This window comes from Anastrepha ludens, chromosome 5 (genome assembly GCF_028408465.1).
Source record: "Anastrepha ludens isolate Willacy chromosome 5, idAnaLude1.1, whole genome shotgun sequence".
In the NCBI taxonomy this organism is placed as follows: Eukaryota; Metazoa; Arthropoda; class Insecta; order Diptera; family Tephritidae; genus Anastrepha; species Anastrepha ludens.
The window spans coordinates 9,959,016-9,974,158 of record NC_071501.1 but is presented as its reverse complement, the minus strand read 5'-3'; the positions used below and the strand labels follow the sequence as shown (position 1 = coordinate 9,974,158).

At 38.3% G+C, this 15,143-nt stretch overlaps 1 protein-coding gene and 1 long non-coding RNA gene across 4 annotated transcripts in view; one reads left to right on the top strand and one right to left on the bottom strand.

Moving 5' to 3' along the window:
* Window positions 1-8,693: 8,693 nt before the first annotated feature.
* On the bottom strand, window positions 8,694-10,315 carry LOC128864534 (uncharacterized). The gene is made up of 3 exons (XR_008454707.1): window positions 10,012-10,315; window positions 9,716-9,943; window positions 8,694-9,610 (listed from the first exon to the last, which is right to left on the bottom strand). It is a non-coding gene; the product is annotated as an uncharacterized LOC128864534 (long non-coding RNA).
* A 697-nt stretch (window positions 10,316-11,012) lies between these two features.
* Window positions 11,013-15,143, top strand: part of LOC128864533 (dual specificity tyrosine-phosphorylation-regulated kinase 2) — a 279,974-nt gene continuing 275,843 nt past the window's right edge. For 2 of the 3 annotated variants that reach the window (XM_054104235.1, XM_054104236.1), the window contains exons 1-2: window positions 11,013-11,139; window positions 12,816-13,064. The gene's annotated coding sequence lies outside the window, so the exon portion shown is untranslated. Of the gene's footprint in view, window positions 11,140-11,198; window positions 11,394-12,815; window positions 13,065-15,143 lie in introns of those variants that run through there. The other variant, XM_054104237.1, reaches the window with a different exon arrangement.

Genomic DNA, 15,143 nt, shown 5'->3' with positions numbered 1-15,143 from the left:
CAAAAAGGTGCCCATAGCGTAGTCCCTCCTATCGATGAGCTGCTCTATCCTAGCAATAAGGTTTTACAGTGCCAACTCGCAGGATTTTCCGCTTTGATAGGCATGCTGAAATGGAGAAAGTGGGTGAACCTTCAGCGACTTACTCCACAGGGACCAGAGCCAAAAATAGAAATCAGTTCTACAGGCATCTTGAACTGGAGCAGCGATGAGGTATGTAATTCACCTAAAGATCGAAGGTCCAGTCTAGAACGCTGCAGAACTGCCAAGTGTTTTGTGAACAGAAAACTGTCCAACTTTCTTCTTAAACTTGAAAGCAAAGACGTCCGGTTGATGGTCGGTATTATTACAGTACACAGCGTATGAAGGATCCGTTAAATTCTTACAAAACTAACTAACTCTGTCTCTATTCTAACCTATCCCTTCTCTCTGTGACTTCGCTCCTTTCCTCTTTCGCTATCTACCCTTTTACTTTCCAGAGCTTTGAATGCAATGGGCCTTTTAGTATGAGTGTTTTGAGAGTTATCAATCTTTTGGAGGATGATTCCATGTGTAGAAGTCCACGCAAGTGGGAAAAGTTACTGATCGCCAATCACTTGGGAGTGGCCAAGACGAATCTTCTGCATATGGTTCAAGCACCTCACAACTCCTGGGATTAGCCCAAGTATCTTCTGGGTAGTTTCCGAACATCCATTCGGGAGTGAGCTAACATGAGAAGGCGAAGCATTTCAGGATAGCTAGTTGTGCGCTGGGTTTGGGACCCGCCACTTTAAGATCCCGCCCAATGAAAAGATATACAAAGCCTTGGATGAGAACTAACTTTACTGATGACGACCCCTGCAAACGAAATGAGGAATACGATTTGAGGGCATGCACCTGGAATGTCCGGCCCCTTAATGGGGAAGGTGCCTCTGCCCGGCTGGTTGATGTTCTCGTGAGAGTGAAGACTGACATCACCGCCATCCAAGAGATGCGATAGACGGGGCAAGGCAAGAAAAGGACGTTGCGACGTCTACTACAGCTGCTATGTAAAGGAGCGCAATTTCGGTGTCGGAATTGTTGTGCGAGAGAGACTTCATCGCCAAGTACTGCCGTTCACTCCGGTGGACGAGCCTCTCTCAATAATCCGCATCAAAGCCCGTTTTTTAACATCTCGCTAATTTGCGCCCACGCCCCAACGGATGAGAAGGACGATGCGACCAAAAACTCTTTCTTTGAGCGCTTGAAACGTTCCTATGAGCGCTGCCCCCGCCACGACATAAAAGTCGATCTTGGCGACTTCAACGCCAGGGTGGCCAAGGAGACAACGAAACATCCGGAAACGGACAAAGGCTGATCGACTTCGCCGGGGCCTGAAACCTGGCAGTCTGCAGCACCAGATTCCAGCATAAGAAGATACACCAAGATAACGAACTTTGTATGACCCGAATTGGAAGATATGGATGTGGACGATATGTGGTTTCAACAGGACGGTGCCACTTGTCACACAGCTAACGAAACAATGGATATTTTGAGCGAAAAATTTGATGGCCGAATAATCTCACGTCGCGGCGATGTCAATTGGCCGCAAAGATCATGTGATTTGACACCGTTGGACTTCTTTCTTTGAGGTTGTTTGAAAGAAAAGGTGTACGTCAATAAGCCAGCAACAATTCAAGAGCTAAAGGATGAGGCGGCCAATTGGCCGATATTTTGTTCCATACAGGGCCGTAGGGAGCATATTCGGGCCCCGGGGGAAAATTGCAAATGCGAGCCCTTTCCAATTATGTCTAATTCATATAAATACGTATAATCTCGAGTCCGGGCCCCTCTGAAAATTCCGGGCCCGGGAGAAAAAGTACCCGATCCCCCCCTCTCGTCGGGCCTGGTTCCATACGTAATTGAGCCACACCAATATTATCATCAATAAAGAGAAAGAACAATAATTTCCTAAAAAAAGTTTATTTTATTTAAAATCAAAACCGGCCCTTGAAACTTAACCACCCTTTATTTTGTTTTTCAATTAGAAAGTTAGAATGTCGGTATTCCGATAAGAAACAAACAAATATGGCAACAACAAATGAGCAGGACTCTTTGAAATTTGTTTATTTTATTTATTTATTGAAAAGATTAAGAATTATAAATAATTGTTCCACGTAAAAGGTAAGAAACAAAGGACCATGCACTGGCTGCTAAGGCCTTCGGCTAAAATTCGGCTCTTTGAAATTACAACCAGCTACTCGCAGAAAAAAAAACAAATCAGCGGAGTCTCCTTATATGCCTTATGGACCTTGTTTCAATATAAAAACTGAAATTTCAGTTATATTCTTTCATACAGGGTGCATATACATACATGAATATGTCTGCATACTCTACACATAAGGCCATCCATTTAATTACATACAAAATATTCAGAAATTCAAATACACAAATCCATATGCATAGGCCTGCCTTCATACATATACACGAAAGCATTCTAAATGTAGCTGTAGATATGCACATACATACATAAATAAATTAAAATTGATATTATGGTACAAATGTTTTCGTACGTGATTGTATGTATGTATGTATGTGCGAGTGTGTGGTGTGAACAAATGTAAACAATGCAACCGATAAGGTCATGGACCCACATTGATAATTCATTTGACGTCTACGGAGAAACATACACACACACATTTACCCAAAACACAGGAACTAATGCCAAGCGAGTTAGAAAACAAATGCATGCAAACATATGCGTGTCATGATAGTTTTTTTTCGTTAATCAGGACGTAAAAACAATTGCATTTACATATGTATGTATGTATGTATATTGTACACAAACAGATTTGCAGCAGGGGTGGAACTGATAAGCGGAATTCTACGTTAATTCGTTCTGCATTCTCTACGCCTTAACACTTCAAAAATTCATGACTTGTTGGTTGATCTGGTATATTTATTTGCAATGTACTACCTACTATTTGCCATATGTGCATATACATACATATTTGATAGTGGTAGGTAAAAATTTTAAAAAACAGTCGTGCATTAGTTTATGAAATTTTACTGAAAACAGATTGTACAGATCGCACAGATGTATGTACGTATTTATGTATGCACGCATTTATGCCTGATTACAGAGTATTTGACTGAATTTGTATAAAATATACTCTCTCCCTTTATACGTATGTATGTGTGTAAATATTTGTGACATCTATCAGCAGTATATTTCCACGAAATTGCTTCCCCTTATTGGGCATATTCGCTCTGCTAACATTACTTTTTGAGTTAATTCGCTGTTAATAGTTAGCTGTTAATTCAGCAGCACAGAGTCGTTTGTTCCTGTAATCGCACTGTTAGTTGTTCAGTTAACAGCAGCACAGATCAGCAAGGCACTGTTACTTTAACATACTCTGTCCATGTTAAATGTAACGTTGTCTAACTTTTTCTTCTCTACCGCGCACGCTGATGAGATACCGTTTATCATCACCGTACTCACAGCATTTTGGGAGCACAAATTAAATTTGGCCACATGCAGTGAATGTTCAGCTCTGTGTTTTTTTTTTTTTTATATGCGCGTATGCACGCAAGTGTATGGATTGGTGGTGCATAAATCTTCATGTACAATTCCATTTACATGTCATTTATGTAGTATTTAACTTTGGACTTGAGATTTTTCGGTCGCATGTATTAGCTGCCCAAATGAGCTACATAATATGTATGTAGGTATTCTTATTGTGACAGAGTATTGATGAGTAATTAACTTCGGTGGTGTGCTTTGAGTTGTTAACATACAGACATGTGTACATTCATATGCTGGTTTTGCAAAGAGGCTTATTTGAGGTGTTCGAACCCCTCTACGAGAATACGTTTGCTTGATTTACAAAAATATCTGGGATTAATAAATAGGGATTAGCTGAACACTACCAAAGAGAAGAAAAATGCCACAAATTGCAGTGACTAATAATTCTAATGTGGCATGTACTACAAATATTTTTAAAAGTTAGAGAAATATTCAAAAAATTCGAAGGTACGATGGAAAACAACCAACTCGGTTTTAGAAATGGACTGGGCACCCCCAAGGTCTAGCTATGCTTTCTGATTATAATTCAAAACTAGGAGAACGTTCAAAAAGAAATATTCCTCTCCTTCATCGAATACACTATACCTTTTCAACTTCAAATTGGGACTAAACACATTCAAATTGGGACTAAACAACTTCAAATTGGGAATAAACAATTTCAGCTTTAGTAATAAGAATTTTAAGTTGGAATTTAGCATTTTAAGTAGAAATTAAGCATTTTTAAATTGATGCAAATTTGAAGTTATTTATTGTAAACATTATAAATCATCATAACAAATAACACAACTAATAATTGAAAAGGTATTTACATATACATATATAATAACACAACAAATTAAATTGATTAATACAAATAATTATTACATATGATTAAAAAGACATGTCATTCATATTTAACGCATCTGGTATAAATCTTTGGACATGGGCGACATATTTGGCACAAGTAGCTACATTTAATTTGGCGATTTTCGGTTGTATTACATTTTCTAGCCGTTGCAGGCGATACTCAGTTTGAGTCATATCTACTCTATTTTCGCCAGCCAAAATTTGTGGCAGTTCAATTGCCAGCTCACGTTTTACACCAGCTTTCAGGGTTGACCAGGCAAGCTCAATTGGGTTGAGCATTGGGCTGTATGGACTTAATCTCAGCAGGCGGTGATCAACAAATTCGTTTTCTGCAAAGACATCCTCAATGGAAGTATGGCAAGGTGCATTATCTATTACCAATATTACTGGTGATTGGTAAATATTTCGAGCATTACGAAGACAACGACGAATAAACTCATTAGCTTCTGCTTTTTTAAATGCACTTCTTCTTACTTCATGATGAATTAAACCCAGATTTCCTATACATCCAATTAGGTGAATATTAGCTCCACGACTTCCAGCTGAAATAAACGTACAAAGGTTTCCTTTTTTGGACCGGCCTCGTTTTCTGGATATAAATAAGTTAAAATTGGTTTCATCCATATAAATAATAGGTTTATTCTCCGATTGATATTCTAAAAGTTTCTGAACATACACACATCTTTTTCTTTTATTTTCTTCATTATTTGCTCTTTCAGGTTCGTTTCGAATCTCTTTCAATGTATAGATTAAATTATCTAAATGTTTGCGGAAACATTCTGTAGAGGCATTAACGTGATGATGGTGCTGGAATTTTTCTTTAAGTTGTTTTAGTGTTATTCTTGGATTTTCTTCAATATATTGTTCCATTAAAAAATGATGTTCATTTGTTATTTTATTTTTCCTTTTTCCTCCACGTTGTTTTTCACTTTGTGGGTTTTCCTTAACCCACCTATATGCAGTAGACTTTTTTACTCCTAATGTGTTTGATAGTGCTCTCCAATCTTCATTCTTGTTGTACATTGCTTGAATTTGTTTTTTAATAATATATTATCAGCTTCAATTTTTTTAATGTAAGCCATTTCACGGTGTCATATTAATTAATAAAATATGAATACAATAAGAAAAACAAAGTTCAATAAAAATATCGGTTTTATGCACAGCATTCTTTATTTATTTAATTACAATCCTTATGACTAAAGTTTAAAAGACATTCAAATTGTTTATTCCCAAATTTGAATGTGTTTATTCCCAATTTGAAGTTGAAAAGGAATAGTTTACGATTTTTCACTTTCAAAAATAGTCCTCGACCAAAAAGCGTTTTTTAGACTAATTTGAAGTCGTTGAAACCAAAAATAAATTTTATTTTTTTTTCAAAGAACGGGTTTCGATATATTCCGCTGTTGAAAGTAAAAAAAAGGGATTTTTGACGTTTTTTACTAAATTATCAAAGTTTCTTAACTTTTTTCTGGAACAAAAAATTTTTTTATATCGACATAAGATAGGTTTTCTGAAAGACAATTTTGTCGCCCACATTTTAAGCCTAAGTTTGTCTGAAAAATTCATTTTTCGTTTCAGCGACCTCAAATTAGTTTAAAAAACGCCTTTTGGTCGAGGAACATTTTTGGTGTAAACTAGTGTAATGAGAAAGCTATCGAAGCTATTAAACATGATAAAATTCTTCAATCTATGGGAATAGATTAAAAAGATGGGAATAGTTGAAAAACAGATCCGTTGCATTAAAAATTTATGGTGGCTTAAGTGATATACTATTGGTCGGGAAAACCCCAAGTCATTCCGGTAACGTAGAACCAGCTGTCATGGGAATGAAACTTAAGTAAATATCGGTGGCAATACTACCGAATATATATTCACTTAACGAGGGATGAGGCTGGTGTATACCTAAGGTATGCAGTTGACGATGAAAGAGTTACAAATTTTAATTATCTTGTATCTAACGTCAATGAGACTTAGAATTGTAGTACGGAAATAAAATGCAGAATAGAAATAGCATGTAATGTTTTTTTTTTCAAATATCAAAAGTTCCTAAGCAGCCGCGCCCTCTGCCTCAAAACGAAAATTCGATATGTAAAATATAATACTATGTTCCGTCGGTACTTCTCTATGCTCTTCTCCATGGAAGCTTCAACCCTTAATGTGGCAGTTATCAACAAGTTTGAGGAATTTAAATTGTGGATAAACCGACGATTTCTAAAAACCCGTGGACAGATCGTGTTACGAATAACGAGGCTCTACAGATAATGAATTGGGAACGAGAGCTGTTAGCAACTATAAAGAGGAGGAAGATATCATTTCCATGGCAGCCGGTTCTACGTTACCAGAATGACTCGTGTTTTCCCCGACCAAGGGCTGCCGCTCCAGTAAACTAGCACTGTCTAGTGTACAGTACCCCCAGGAGGAAGATATCATACTTGGATTATATTATGAGAAATCCCAACTACGACGTGCTTCAACTAATTATCCAAGGAAAAATCTAAGGAAGGTTAGGTATTTGGCTGGTAACAATTTTCATAACTAGGTAACATTAGACAACAGACCGGAATACAAAATGTTGGCAACCACATTGACATGACAAAGGACAGAGTGCAATTCGCAAAAATAGTCAAAAATTTGTTGTACTTGTGTGAAAATTTGTTTGTTTCTAATAATTTTATTAATAATACGTTTTCAATTATATTTTACGTCTAATTCATACTTAAAAATTAGTAAATATTAAAGATTATGCGTTTTACGATCATCTAATAGGACTATGAATAAGTTCGTGCGGTTTTTTTTCGAAATTTGAAACTTTATTGACGTAAAATGGTTACAAATTTAATATTCAAAATATTGTCCATCGCTTACTACTACTTTTTCCCATCTTTCTGGCAATTCACGGATTCCCTTTGTGAAAAATTCGGTCGGTTTTGCCGCAATCCACGAATCGATCCATTTTTTGACTTCATCGTAATTACGGAAGTGCTGGTCAGCCAGGCCATGTTGCATCGATCGGAAGAGATAGTAATCGGATGGCGCAAGGTCTGGACTATACGGCGGGTGGGGTAGGACATCCCATTTGAGCGTTTCTAAGTATGTTTTGACCACTTGTGCAACATGTGGCCGAGCATTGTCATGTTGCAAAATAACTTTGTCGTGTCTATCGGCGTATTGCGGCCGTTTTTCTCGCAGTGCTCGGCTCAAACGCATCAATTGTCGTCGGTAGACATCCCCCGTAATCGTTTCATTCGGTTTCAGTAGCTCATAATACACAACACCCAGCTGGTCCCACCAGATACACAGCATAACCTTCAGGCCATGAATATTCTGCGCCGACGTCGATGTTGAAGCATGGCCAGGGTGTCCATACGTTGCCCGACGTTTTGGATTGTCGTAATGGACCCACTTTTCATCGCCAGTCACAATTCGATGCAAAAAACCCTTTCTTTTGTGCCGTTGAAGCAGTTGTTCGCATGCCATAAAACGGCGTTCAACGTCTCTTGGCTTCAATTCATACGGCACCCAATGGCCTACCTTTCGGATCATTCCCATGGCTTTTAAACGTTTGGAAATGGTTGATTGATCAACTCCCAAAGTTTTTGCAACCTCTTCTTGCGTTTGAGCCGGATCTTGATCGAGCAATTCCTCCAATTCGGTATCCATGAACTTTGGCGGCGCACCCTCGCGTTCTTCGTCTTCCAAGCCAAAATCACCACTTTTAAAGCGTGCAAACCACTTCTGGCACGTTCGCTCAGATAGAGCATGCTCACCATAAACTTCCACCAAGATACGATGACTTTCGGCTGCTTTTTTCTTCATATTAAAATAATGAAGAAGAATTCCCCGCAAAAACACATTATTTGGCACGAAATTCGACATTTTCAAGTGTGGTAAAAATATTGTTGTTTACGCTTCAAATAAAAAACTTATACTGACGTTTGTGCCTTACGACAGTAGCGCTCCAATGAATGTTTGGAAATGTGGATCGATGGAATAATAATCAAGTTACGCCATCTGTTGTAAAACCGCACGAACTTATTCATAGTCCATTATATTCAAAATTGAATTGGCAAATAAAGAAAAAGATCAGCTTAGAGCGTGGAGATTTGAACTTTTCCTGTTGTAGCAGCATAAACACTGCTCATGCATTTCTAGAATGTTCTGCTAGAGTAGCAGTCCTTGGCCGAATATAAATCCGGTACGATAACGTAAGACCGTCTCTAGTGGAAACGTATTGACTTAAATTCGTTAGCACTGATTTTTTTTCTTTTTTTTTTTTATTAACGATTTGTTTTGTACATAAGTAATTTTCATTTGATAATTTAGAAGCATATTCGCTCTCCAAAAGGACTGCTCCCGAAGTGTGTTTTAAACTTTTTTGAGAAGAATTCAGCCGAAGTAAGTTGGATTCTGCATAATTGATACGATTATTATGTAGTCGCTGTTTGTGAGCTTGTTATTGTTGTTGTAGCAGCAATACTAAGCCCTGCCAGTGTAGTGTATATCACCGGTCGTCTTGGTCTAACTCATCTAAAGGTAAGCCCAGGAAACTTGCGGTTTCGACAGGCCCCGAGGGAGAGCGGTGTTAGATGAGTCGGTTTCTGTAAACTAGCACTGTTTGTGAGCTATGGCAAATCGCTTCGTTACTTCAGATACAGTTGGTTTGCCTAGATCAATGAAAGTCTCTAATCCTTATTTTGTTTTGGATCCATTGATGGAGACTAGCGGTGATGCACTTTTGGCTAGGGCATCGCCGGAATTGTATACCGTAAGTCCAAACCAAGCTTTATAAAGGTGGTTAAGTTTCAAGGGCCGGTGTTGATTTTGAATAAAATATAATTTTTTTAGGAAATTGTTGTCATTTCTCCTTATTATGATAATATTGGTATGGCTCAATTACGTATGGAACAAAATATCGGCCAAATGGCCGCCACGGCCTTGGCGGCACACCTCCATCCGATGGTCCACATTTTTGATGACGCTGAGGCATAATTGAGGTTCTATGCCGTTAATGTGTCGAATGATCTCATCCTTTAGCTCTTGAATTGTTGCTGGCTTACCGACGTACACCTTTTCTGTCAAATAACCTCAAAGAAGGAAGTCCAACGGTATCGTTGACGTTTATGTGTGGTTCACATTCAACATCGGCCCTTGAAATGGAACCACCCTTTATAAAAGACTCACTTGTTACTAAGTAATTTTTTGCAGCTTCATCAGCTTGACCGCCTACCAATGAGAAAATATAGTTTATTTAATATATATGTACATAGTACTTTATAGTTCATATTGTTAGACATAAAAAAGCGTACTCAAATTCCACATTTACCTTACCCCTTAACTTTTATATCGCGACGCATCCACTGCCTTCTTGCCGCTCGCAATACCTGGTTCTTCCTCTCACCAATGGCACCCACTGTAAAAATCCAATTACCACGTCACTGCCGCACTTGCGCCAAAAGGTTGTTTAGTTAGTTGGCCAGATATGCAAGATACCACCAAACTTTTTCCCACCAAACTAGAGCTATTCGTTATCTGAGCACACTCTCGCGCTCTCTTTCTCTGTGAAGTGATTAAAATAAAATAACAATACAACTCTTGAGAGCGGTGGTGAAAAATATAATACTCACACGACGCATAGCATTTTGGGTAGCTTATAAATGTATGTATTTATGTATGTATGTATGTATGTGTGTACATATGTAAGCATGCACTTTTTGTAGGTAAGCAGTTAGACATTGACGATTGGTATGTTTTTTGTTGTCAATGCTAATTGGGATGGGGTATTTTGTTGGAAAGTCAGCCTGTTGTCTGTGTCAAGCCGTTAATCCATGCCTATAGGGAGCCGTTGCAGACAAATGCGTACAGTTTGCATGCCCATATGTAAGTGTGTATGTTTTTGAAAATGCACAGCTTTGTTTATCTGACAAATGCAACAACAACAGAAGCAAATACAGTTCACAACTACAGTAAAGCTGTTCAAGAAGTACTGTGGGGCTGCATGTGCACATACATACATACATATGGTACATACATACATACATACATACATACATATGTATGTATGTGGGCAGATTTTTGCTTAAAATGTACATTCGCATGGTGGCGTGTTTTTCGCTGCCGCTGCAAAGTCGACTTTCAAGCTGACTGCAGCAGTGGAGCCACGTTTTTTCAGTTACTCTTTGCCCAAAAGTGCTGCTCTAACGTACAAATTCACAAATGTACATAAATATGTATGTACATAAGCATTGCCATACTTATTGGACACTCGTCTGTTATACCAGCCAATGTTATTGTTGCTGTGTGCTCTCTGGCGCTGATTTCGCTCCAATATATTGCAGACGCTAGCGCCGATGTCGTCGCCAGCGAGAATTTCGGCCACAGCACACTGAGCACAATTTTTTATTTACATTGTTTGTATTTTTATAGCAGTTAAATTTTCTTACGGCCTCTTTAGCTCGGCTCTTGATTTGCTTGCGCTGGTGCTGCACTGCATTTCAATATTCTTGTTTCCTATTGTTGCTCTCTCCACTCTACTTGGTTGCGTTATGTTTTTACTGATTGCTACTCACGTTTAGATACTCTCGCAGTCGTGCAGCGACGCACAATGGCTGGTTGCCAACAGCGTTCAATGTTTGAATTCAGTTCAGTTCCGGACGTTAAACACAACTGTGTGTTTTTCAAGTACGCGAGGATACAAAATACTCGAATTTTGTTGTTTCTTTCTTTTCAACTGTGAAGAAAGAAAAGAGTAAAAAGTAATACAAAATATTTTATTTTGTTTTTTTTTTGTGTAATTGGAGACTATTTTTCGTATATTGATTTTCGTTATCCAGCATAAAATAAATATTTAAAAACAAAAAAATACACGCCACTAACGTTACGTTTTCGAGAGCAAAATACAAAAAAAAAAAATTAAAAATCGAATGAAAGTAACATAAAGTGAAAAAGTAATTTATTTATGTCAAGAAAATTAAGAACTATTGAAAAAGTTGAAAATTCGCATAAAGAGGTTGGTTGCGAAAAGATATTAAAATTTATTATGTGAATTTTGGGCAGTGAAAAATTTGTTGTACTGCAAATGCCAAGAAAAATGTGGTGAAGTGTTTTTAAAATTTAAATATTTGCACTCCTAATATTAAAAAAAAAAACAAATAAGTCCCGCTGGATTTTAAAGTGTCTCAAAGCATTTTTTTTTAATAATAATTTTTGCTGCGTTACCTTGCCAGCTTCAACAAAAGTCTACTGCAACAAGCACAAACATGCACGTAAAGTGTAGCCGCTCTTAGAGTATTGTGTGTATACAAACAAACTCATACAAATTTGCTATATCCTTGCTAAGCATCTTCTATAAATATATAAGTGTATTCATATCCAATCAGCCTGTGGGTAGAAAGAAGTCTGGCAGACGGTTCAAAAAAGAAAGCAATAGCTCGACAATGTCGAATTGTTGTTGTTGCTGTACTCACGGCGCATCCTTTTCGTGCATCCTTCGGTCGTTAAGTAACTGACGAAGATGCAGATACATACCTAAATTTTGCTCTTAGCGCAGTGTTACTGCTTAAGGTAGCACACAAAACACATATAAACATATGTTAAAGCGATAATTAAATCACAAAGCATAAAAATATATGTACATATATCGACAATAATTAATTTAATTTTGTTGTTATTGAAAATTATCGATCCACTTGGCTCGTTTCTCCTCTTTTAAAATGACAACAACACAAAAACAAACAAAAATATTTAGTATACCAACTCCAACGAATTCGTCTCCTACCTTTCGCTTCCCCTACAGACTGTGGAAAACTGGAATTTGCAACTCGCTGTGCAACTTCATTACAACAAAAGCAAAATCCATTGCAAATACAAAAGTGTTGGTTTCGCAACAGCGACATCCAGCAGCCTTTTAGAACGAGCGCAAACGAGAAAACGCACAGAATTTCAGAGATAGTTGTGCAAATACAGCTGAAAGAGAGCAGGAGTTGTGCCATGAAGCAAATATGTATGTGTATGTGTGTGTAAAGAGGAGTTGTGCACAGGCATAAATACAACAAACAAATGGAAGCATCCCTACATGCTTACGAATGAGAAGGATACACACAGCTTGCGGAAAAATAAACGTGTCTGGAGTTGTTTGATAAAAAATACACTATGAGAAGTATTTTGTATTTGCTTTACTTATCCAACCAAATACATATGTATATGTATATCTGAGCGAAGTTTCCTTAATTTCTATTAAAATTAGGCAGAAAGACATTTATCTCAATCACTCTCTCAGTGCACTCCGATTGCGGGCTTCTCATATGTTTTATTATTGTCGCGTTGTTGCAGTAGCTCTTAATGTGTTTTTGCCGGTATTTTTGTTACAATTTTCCCTTCCAATAATTGTATGATGCTTACATATTTTTCTCCCAATTGCTTTCCTTTGTAGCCCAGAAAGTAAATCTACACAGGTGAATTCTGTTAAGAAATCAAAGTGAAAATTTTTATGGAAAAAAGTTTATACGTTTATGGAAAAAAGTGCAGTGAATTATTTTCGTAAAAAGATATTAAAATTTTGAAATTCCAAATAAAATCATAGTGGATTTTTTGCTCAAGTGTTTATTAATTAAACACAGTGAAAAATAAGCAAAACAAAGGGATTAAAAATAAACATTTGGAAAATTGAAATTTGAAAAAGGTGAGTCAAATAGATTTTAAGTATCTTCGAGAAAATTTAGGGATAAATTAAGTTCCAAAAGCACGATATTTTGCTTTTTTTTGCCTCTTTAGCTTTCTTCCCGAGGATTTCATATACGTCCTAAGAATAATACCTATCAGTACCCCGTTGTAGAGTCCATTTATCACACGGCAGTTGTGTTGAGCGCGCCGCTGTAGAGATCAAAAAGAGATAGAAATTAGTCAGGATTTCCTGTGCAAATGTCAGAAATTTTGACAATTAAGTCTAGCGAACCATCTAGTAGCTGGTTCCCTCCGAAGTTTCCCTCAGGATAGCTGGTGCATTTAAAAATTATATAAAATAATCTGATCTGGTAAAGCGAATGATTAGAGGCCTTAGAGTCGAAACGATTTTAACCTATTCTCAAACTTTAAATGGGTAAGAACCTCACCTTTCTTGATATGAAGGTTGAGGTTATGCTATAATGTGTCCAGTGGGCCACTTTTGGTAAGCAAAACTGGCGCTGTGGGATGAACCAAACGTAATGTTACGGTGCCCGGTGGAAACGTTAGTTGGATTAGGGAGGTTGGCGATCGTACAGTGGCTGAATTACTTTTGCGTTAACTGCTTGAAGGTACCGATGGAATCTATTTGGTGTCTTATATCTAGGCCTGCTATATCAGCAAACGTAGCAAAAAAGTGAGAGTCAACATGCCCAAATCCTAGCCCTGCAAGAGGAGGACAGCTGAGGAGAAGATGCAAGATTCTACCTCACATTCCAGACAGCTGGCGCAAAATGATTCGAAGCGATGCAGGATTTCTCACAAGAATGAAATAATGCAAATTGTGCTTAACAGAGATGGCTTACTGGTGAAGTTGCTTGAGAGAAATGTGAAAATTCGAACAAGAAAGAAATTACACTAATAACACACGAATAAATTGCACCAGTGTGACGCCACAAACATGGAGATTTCGACAAAGCTAAGGTTTTGGTAACCTTAGAAGTTCCATCGAGCGTCTTCAATAGATACGTGGCCAGAAGGATATCGTTACCTTACAAGTTTATCTACTTGCCCAGTGTTCGCTGAGTTGATGCTCCCTGCTTGGTCCCTGCGACCAAGTACCCAAAAGAGTCTATTTTAAATAATTCAGAGTGATTGAAAGAGGAAACCAATCATTTCCGAATCTTAGGGCCTTCACTTCACTTACAGTCTTTAATAGCGGCTATCTCCACTTAGAACACACTGGTAGCCTGAACATTAATTTGGAGGTGATCTTCTCGCAGAACACTCCTCTCCAAACTCTGCCTTTAAATTTCGAGCAATCCGGAAACAGGTCAGTCTGTCTACTTTCTCTTAGTGGAATGTGAGTGGAGAACTTCTCTGAGGTTACGTGCATATCTGCAACTGAGGTCAAGCCTGTGTTCCGAGCCTTTCAGTCTGATTGCGGCACGTGCAGCGAAGAGCATGGGCGCTAAGGAATTTACGGCCCCAGAACCAAATGGTCTATGCCGATGGGTAGTTTTCCAAACATCTTCCAACGGAGATATATGCCATCTGCCTATGTGCAGAGATAAACTTAGACAGGAATGTCCGGAATGAGTGAATTCTCATTCCGAGTCACAGTCGAGCGGAACTCATGGCCCTATCGTTGTGTGAGATCAGATCCTCACTGCTACTTAAGTGTATCGAGAAGCAGACGCATTGGCGAGAGAGGCTGCTACCTCGCCTTTAATACAACCCGCGCCCTTCCTTGCCACAACACACCATCAAGAAGAAGCTCAGAAGTGAAGAGCTAGGGCTAAGGGAGATTATCTGGCACCAAACTATGGGGCCAGGCGAAAATCTTTACTGGGAGAGTACAACCAAAAGAGGTTTAAACAACTCATAACCCTCCCGAAGCATAGTCTGAGAATGCTCACGGGCATCCTCACAGACCACTGCAGATTGCGAAGTCATCTGCACATGATCGGGATTAGGTCTACGGACTCTTGCCGCTTCTGCGACTAATCCCAGGAGACTGCAATGCACCTTCTCCTGGAATGCAGTGCTATAGCGCAGAGAAGGTTGAGACATCTTGGCCAACTGTAGCCAGAGGAAA